At 38.7% G+C, this 8,518-nt stretch overlaps 1 pseudogene; it reads left to right on the forward strand.

Annotated features, from left to right (window-relative positions):
• Nucleotides 1-5,041: 5,041 nt before the first annotated feature.
• Nucleotides 5,042-5,393, forward strand: LOC127681770 (60S ribosomal protein L34-like; annotated as a pseudogene).
• Nucleotides 5,394-8,518: the final 3,125 nt, after the last annotated feature.

The following is an 8,518-nucleotide window of genomic DNA, read 5'->3' on the forward strand; positions in this document are numbered from 1 at the left end:
AGATTCTGTGTGTCTCAGTTTTCTCCAGCCTGGTCACTGCTTTTGTTTTCTGATTATAACACAAGGAAAAGGTCACTCACTGGCAACCACTCATAAAGACCTATTCCAGAACTTTAAAAGTAGAAAGGGTTTTAAAATAGTAAAAATTTGTTGTGACACCAGAATCTGAACAGTTGAAAAAGACAGAGAAAAACAGAAACTACCATTTTAGGTTTATATGCTGGTACTTAGGTGAACTGTTCTCTTGTTTTACAAATGAGAACATTGACTCTTAATGAGATGAATTAACTTGCTGAATGGCACCCAGCTGGTAAATGGCAAAGGTGAAAAAATGAACCCAGGTTCATCTGACTCTGAAGCCCACTCCATTTCCAAATTGTTTTGCTGCTTTTATAAACTGACAGAGACTTAGAAGCATACATCTTGGCTATATATTCATATTATACATAGAATATATAATGTAGTATGCTGGGGAGATTTACTGGATAGACAGGTATGGGCTGGTTAGTTGGATTTTCATAGCAGGGGACTTCAAGGCCATCACTGAGGAGGATATGTCTCATTAACTTTCTTTTCAGTTGTCTCACTCCACTAGATTAAAACAGCAGTTTCAATCAGCAGTCCCTAGTCAGATGTATAACATTTTCCCCCATGTGGTATCTTTATTGGTATGGTATAAAAGAACTACTACCTTAAGTCAACACCGAGAACAAACACAAGAGTCTGGAAAGAGGGACTGACTTGGTGGTAAGTCATTTTATCTCATGGGCAAGTCCCCAAGTTTGCTAGTTTTAAGTTCGGAGTACATCAGCATCCTAATAGACAGCAGACATGCAACAATGAGCATTTGTGAACTGTGGCTACTCTCTACTCATAAGACAAGGCAACTATTTCATTGTATAGCATCAAGACAAGAGTCTAGAATCATTACTGGGATGCTTCTGATCCAAAGCCCAGGTCGAGTGGTCTGGACAACCATGCTGAAAACTGATCTCTTCCTCTCTTTCATTGAGGTATTGGGTTTGGAGGATGTTCTTCAGATGAGGAATTTATATAAAAAGAGGTAAGGAAAATGCACACTTTTAGTTAAGAAAAAAAAGTAAAACAACAAAAAAACGAGGGAGTGTTCCCATTAAAGCTCAAGAAGCCATTCAAACAGAATGAAACAAAGGAGCAAAGCAAAGCAAGAAGAGTGCAAGGGAAAGAAGGGAAGGCAACAGGCAGTGAATGAAGACAAAAGAAATCACGCAGGGCAGCGAAGGCGCTGCCCCCAGATAGAATTTAATTGTGTTTTCAACAGTAATATGACAGAGTAGGGAAATAATTGTTTATATATACAGCCATTCAAAAAATGACAATTTCACAAGTAATAACATTATTGATCATGATAAGTATTATTACATAACATATATTTACATTAATCATGTATTATATATAATATATTATACATAATGCTAAGGTATTGCTTAGCAATTTTTTATAATGCTCTATTGGGTACTGTCTGTCTTTGAAAGGTATTAGGATGCTCATTTTGAAGACTAATGGTTAATCTTGGAAAGTTGAGGATTTTGCTCATTTTAAATCACAAGAAATAGCTACTAAGGCAGGACTTTTAAACCTCCTTTGCACTCTATATACTTAGACCATGCAATTCTTTGTTGTAGAAGCTGTCCAGTAGCATGCAGTCTGGAACTACAGCATGCCATGATAAGATGCACAATTTTTGGCTTTAATACATCAATACAGGTCATTCTCTCTAGCTAGGATGACAAGAATGCCCTTGGGCACGGTCATCATTGGCCTCTACTGCCAACTGCTCTTGTGAGGGATGGAGCTGGATTTCACATCTAGGTCTATAGGCATTTGAAGGCCAAGGACACCATACTACTTAGAAGAGTCATAAGTCAAGAGGCAAGTTTGGTATAAGAATTAAAAGATTAGGCTTGACCACAAAATTTCCCTTAAAAGGCAAAAGAATAAAAAAAAAATTTGCTAGCAAGAAACGATTAAGGGTCTGAAGTATTGCCTTATGTTTTGAATTCCAGAGGGTGCGAGTTAATAACTGTAAAACCTGGGCAAGTTGGTATGGGTTTATTCGTTCTCTCTATCCCTTAAACTGATGTCAGAGAAACTGACAAGAATTGAAGAAAATGCGGAGGTTTGTAGATGAATGACCTTGGGGATCACAGAAAATCTGAGACCCTTCTCATTTGTGAAGTTCTCAAAGGCAAAAATACTCATGAGATTTCCCTTGGTCCCAAGGCTCCTTTCTGTCTGGAGACAGATCCAAATGCACTTCAAGCATGTCTAGTTCATGGCTGGGATATCAGCCAATTAGTCCATCAGAGGACATTTGCACCCAGCCAAACTCTCCAGGATTCCAGTCCCTACTGGGCAGCCCTTTCTCACTCTCTCATTTTCTCAGACTGCAAAAAATTGATGGCACAAAAACTCAACCAATAAATTCCTGCTGAGAAACCAAAAGTTTTAGTTAAGCTTGGAAGGATGTCAGAGAAGTCATTCACTCCGGATGGGAATACGTCAAAGGTCTTGATTTAATTGTCAGTGTTAAGAATAAGCTAGTGAAGCAATACAAAGATGAACTTATGCATCTTAATTTATTTTCATTTGCTATAACTGAATGGTGCAGATGAGTTAACTTATAAAGAATAAAGGTTTGTTCTCATTGTTACTTAGGTTGGTGTTCAGGTTCAGGAATCTACATCTGGTAAGATCTTTTCTTCTGAAGAGTTTTAGGGTGATACAAGACATCACAAAGCAGGGCAGAGGAAGCTTGCTATGTGGATATCTCTTGCTCTTCTTATAAGTCCTCTATTGTAATCATGAGCCCTCATCAATAAAAATATGTAATATAATTAACGATAATCTATGGTAGTATAGTATAATAAATATATTTACAAAGTCTAAGTTATGAAATAAAGGGAAATGGATAAATGCTGGGTATAAATATAAATTAAAAAAAAGAAATACAATGGTTAGGTCACATCCAGAGATCCAACTCTAGAAGACAGAAATTTCCTTGAATGTAAGTGAATTCACAGAACAGAGAAATAATAGAATAAACTTTCTAACAAGATAGCAAACTGCAGACTTCAGGAGAAGTTACCTTAAGGAGGCAAGGACAAAAAGAGCAGAGAAGTGTCCCTTTAGGACTAATACACTAATAACAATATGGAACATGAGAAGTATAGTTGAAAATTAAATTACTGATGCAAAAGGGAGTGCATCAGGTTGAAGGAAACCTATGGTATATACAAAGAACCATTATGTATATATGTAACTATACAGTAGATAGGGGTCAAACTTAATTCATTTCAGGTAAATTGATGACTCTTAAGAAAAGAAACCAACAATGGAGTGGAAATATTTGAAGACGTAATAAAAGAAAATTATTCTTACATTAAGAAAAATTAACATATGGTGAAAACTTAAACTATGTTTTAAGAAACACAATGGCATTTTACTGCATCAAATGTTAAAAAGCACTCATAAGCAAAGAAGGAAGAAGAAATAAATAACAAGAAAGTTTCCATCTAGCCATTCATCCACTCACCAATCCATTGTTCTAACCTTCATTGTACTCTGACTTGGAAAGGTGATAGAGTTGCAAGTGTGGAATGTGTATAGGCTTTGGTACTTCACAGAATTAGGAATGCATTGCACCTGCCCCTTAGCTGGAAGCTTGGTAGACAAGTCCCCTACAGCTAATCTGTCATTTCCTGACCAAGAAAAAGGGAACAATGACACCTATCAGGCAAGGTTGACTTGATTTTGTCATGTTATGACTAGAATTTTACCTGATGTTGGACACCCTAACACATTCCAGAATCTTTGCTATGTCATTGTTGATCATCCTTGCTTATTGACCCATCTATTTATCTGTCCATCCACCCATGCATCCATCCATCAATCCATCCATTCAATTGTCTGTTTATACACATATCCATCTGTCTATCCATCCAAGATGTTTTAATAGAAAAAATGTTTCGTAAAAACTACCAACATCTTAGTGTATAAAGATCAAGACCCTATTTGGCAGAAGGGATAGACCAAGAAGGATGGGAAAAGGGGGCAGGAAAGCTTCAGAACGGGAGACACAGATTTCTGCATAGAAGCCCACACAATGATTCATGAGCTATTGATATGAGAGCAAATTTTTTGGTCATTGCCTGGTTCCTCAGTTTTTGGTGGCCCTTTCAGAGTAACAGGATTGTTCTGAGACCTAGGAGCCAGTTGAAGAATATGGTGTGCTAATTTTCTCTCCTCCTGCCTCTTCCGCTACTGTTCTGACTCCCACCCTTAAGTGCTCCAGCTCTTTATCATGGCTTTGAAATCAAGAATGACACTTTGAATTCAATTAACCACACAGTTGCCACAGCAACCTAAACATATAAACTTGAATGATTTATACACACAGAAGTCACTTGAGAAAAGAATAAATTTAATCCCACAGCTGGGAATGAAAGAGCTTGTCAAGTACGAAAATTGTCTCCTTTCTAACCAATGATAGGCCTCCAGGTTTTAATGTGAGGAGGGGTGAGTGTTGAGATGGAGTGGGGAAGACAACTCCTGTATCACTTACACTCATACTCACATCAGAGATCAAGGTTCATGCTGGGGGCTATGCAGATCACTCAGTTCTCAGCACTCACCAGTGCCCAGAGGCCTGGCAACTCCAGATATTATACTTAGCATTATTCCATGAATTATAGCAATGCCTCCCTTTAAGGTGGCCCTCTTCCTTATGTAATACATTGGCTTGTGTGCATCCATAGGTGCAAATCTGAGTTTCATTCATGTTAAAGAGAGGAATAGAGGGGTGAGATATGCTTTAAAAGTGCATGCACACACAAAAGAGACCATTATTTGGCTAATTGCAAGCGATTTAGCTTTTCTGGGACTATACTCCTCAAAGCCATCGAAGACCAAAGCTACTCCCCAGTGAGGAGAATGCTAGTTGTTGTATAAGTAACAGAAACAGTTGTGGCTCTTCCAAGGACAGTGCTTTTAGGCACTCAAAATGGTCCAGTATTTGACATATGGTCCTAGGCACTCCTATAATACAGTCTTTAGCAAAACTAGTCTGTCTTGAACCCCTGGCAATGGGATTGTTTACATTTATACGAAGAAAATTGGGAAAGCACCTAAATCCACATGCAGTGTGCACCCAAGGCAGACGTCAAGGGGTTCATGCCATGAGACCTAAAGACCGCATAAGATTGTCTAAGACAAAGATGCACATCAGCAGGGCCTACAGTTGTTCCATGTGTGCCAAATGTGTCTGAGACAGGATCAAGTGGGCTTTCTTTATGGAGGAGCAGGAAATTATTGTGAAAGTGTTGAAGGCACAAGCATAGACTTAGAAAGCATAGTAAACTTAAAAGTAATAAAAAAGAAGGTTTGATCACACACACACACACACACACACACACACACACACACAGAGAGAGAGAGAGAGAGAGAGAGAGAGAGAGAGAGAGAGAGAGAGAGAGAGAATAGTTGTGATGAAATGTTTCTCAGATCTGCAGAGAGCTGGAAGAAGGGTGGGCTGCCATGAAGAGCTATTGAGGTTCCAGGTACTGGGAGGAGGCACAGCCCAACAGACAGAGATACCTTGGTGGGCAAGCACTGGAAAAGAGGTGGCACAAGGAACACATTCAGCAACCAGTTGATACAGCAGAATGGGAGAGTGTGCTGTGAAGAAACCCACTGGGCCCAGGAGTGCCCAGAATGTTGGCACAGCATTGTTTCTGGATATGTCTGTGTGAATAGTTCTGAAAAAGATTTCCATTTGAACCAGTGAGGGTTATTTAAATTTTTCTTTTTTATAAAGTCCCACTCTCACATGCTGTGGGCAAACGAGCCTGTTAATAGAACCAGATAGAAGGAAAAGGTAGATCCACTCTCTTCTTTTTCCTGTGGGATCTTAGACTCAGTTCTTTCCTGGACGTTTTATATGAGAGGTCATGTTCTCTGTCCTTCAGTCTCCAGGATGTGTACCAGGGCCACTACATCTGCGTTATTAGTCTTTGGCCTTAGGCTGAGAATTATATCATTGGCTTCCCAGGTTCTGAGGCATCAGAACTTAAACTGAGTTTTCTTACCCATTCCCATCACTCTTTAGCATACAAATGGCCAGTGGCATCTCAACCTCCACAGCTGTATGATCCAACTCCCCCGATTAATCTGTTCTTAGTCTCTCTGTCTGTCTTATTGATTTTACTTCCCCTTGGAATTTTAAGTAATTCATTTGCTCAGCAATCTAAACAATCCATTGAACCCGGGGCCCAAGACACACCTGGACTTGACTGAGCTTACGAACAAAGCACTGGCTATAGGGAATGATTGTCTGGTAGAGCATGGTATGCAAAGGTCTAGAAGATGCTATTACCAGGCAGAAGTGAAATGTCTCAGTCTGGGCTGTCAGAGAACAAGTAGAAAAGTAGAAAAAAAAATTTGTTCCAGAAAATGTGGTGCTTTTGCTTGGGTTTCCTTGGGACCCTCTAGACCCTTTTATTCTGAGGTCAATGTGCTAATTAGTTGTTTGGGGTTTTTGTTTATTTGTTTTTATCAACTTGATAGAAGTTGGAGACATATAGGAACAGGCACCATCAGTTAAAGAATTGCTTCCGTAAGACTGGCCTGTAGATGTGCCTGATTTATTTTCTTTATTGACAATTGATGTAGAAGGTCCCAGTCCATTTAGGTAGTACTACCTCTTGGGCAGGTGGGCCTGGTTTTTTTTTTTTTTTTGAGGGGGCTGAGCAAAACCAAGGGTTGCAAGCAAGGAAGCAGCATTCTCTATGATTTCTGTCTTAGTTCTTGACTTCAGGTTCATCCCCACAGTAATAAATAGTTACTGAAAGTACATGACAGAAAAACCCTTTCCCTCCCCTAGGTTGATTTTGGTTATGGTCTTTATCATAGCAATAGAGAAATCTAGCTAATAAGGGTCAAGTTGAAAGTAACTACCAGGTTTGTGCTGAGACGTGAATGTATCTCAAAAGATCATCTGTCTAGGGTGGCGTGAACTCAGAAGTTAGGGATGATGTAGCACTTGTCCAAGAACTGACAAACCCACTTTTGTTATCTATCCATCTTCCCATCCATGTATGCATCCATCTGTCCATCCGACCATCTTCCACTCCTCTAGGCCCCTCTGAGCTCCCTTTCTTTTTAAGGCTTGGGCTAAATTTTCTTGTGACTTCATGCAGTCACTGAGATCATGATAAAACAAGATCACACTGTCTGTTCTGCAGGGGCCATGCAACAATCCTATTCTCTGCTCTACATCAGGTGCCTTGAGAGCACAGTCAGGTGCTAATAATAATTGTATTTCTGACAACAGAACACACAAAAGGGTCAGTGAGTATATGCTGAAATTAAACAGCTCACTTAGTTCAATTCCTTTTCATCAGAATCGTACTCTGATCAATTCTAATCCAATTTCCAAGCGGCATTCTCAGGCACATTTATTCAAAATGCTAAAACTGAGAGTGATATTATCCAATAGAAAATATTGGATAAGTACCTTATTTTACATGTTTCAACTTCATATATAACATATAGAATTTATAACATATTCAGTTGCATATGTATCATATTATGTTCACATATTACTACTTTATATATATACAATGAAAATTCTGATCCTAACTTCCTCAAAAAGTAAGGAAAAGATCTATAAGAAATATAAGTGTGGAACATTTTATTGATTTTTACATTTTACTTATAAAATATATTTAATATATATCAATGATACAATGCTTTGATGAACAGAGAGAAATAATTACTACAATCTAGTAGGCTGATGTATCATCCATGTCCGTAGTTCTCTTTCTTTACTCCTTTTATTGCCTTTCAGTAAGATCACCTAAAATCTATCCCCATAGGAAATGTTTAATATGTGATAAGATATCATTAAATACAGTCCCCCTGTGGTACATGGAAGTTCTTTCTGTAACTTCTGTTTTTTCTCTATCTTTCAGATGCTTATAAGTGATGCCAGACAGTATTTGTATTTTTATATCTGGCTTATGTCCTCCACATTCAGCTATGATGTTACAAAGGGCAGTTTCTTTGTTAAAGCCTTAATACTGCTCTCTGTGTTTGCACTATGATGTGCTTACCCATCCACCTGTTGATAGAGCATCGAGTTCTTCCCGTATCTGGGATACTGTGAGCTATGCTGCAATAATCATGGGAGGACAGATGTGTTTAAGAGGGTTTTCAATTTCACTGACTTCATGTCAGGAGCAGAATAGCTGAGTTGTGTAGCAGTTCTGTGTTTTCAAATGCTTTTAGGACCTGACATATTGTTGTCCTTAGCTGTCATGTTAGCTTGCCTCCTTTATCACCAATAATGAACAAGGATTGTTCTCTCTCAACACATACTTTCCAACCCCATATAACCTACCCAACATCTGTGAGGATGGGTCTCCTTGTGATCTCTCTTACATGAAAGCTATATGAGCACCTTTGCACACACATTTACATA

This window comes from Apodemus sylvaticus, chromosome 1 (assembly GCF_947179515.1).
Source record: "Apodemus sylvaticus chromosome 1, mApoSyl1.1, whole genome shotgun sequence".
In the NCBI taxonomy this organism is placed as follows: Eukaryota; Metazoa; Chordata; class Mammalia; order Rodentia; family Muridae; genus Apodemus; species Apodemus sylvaticus.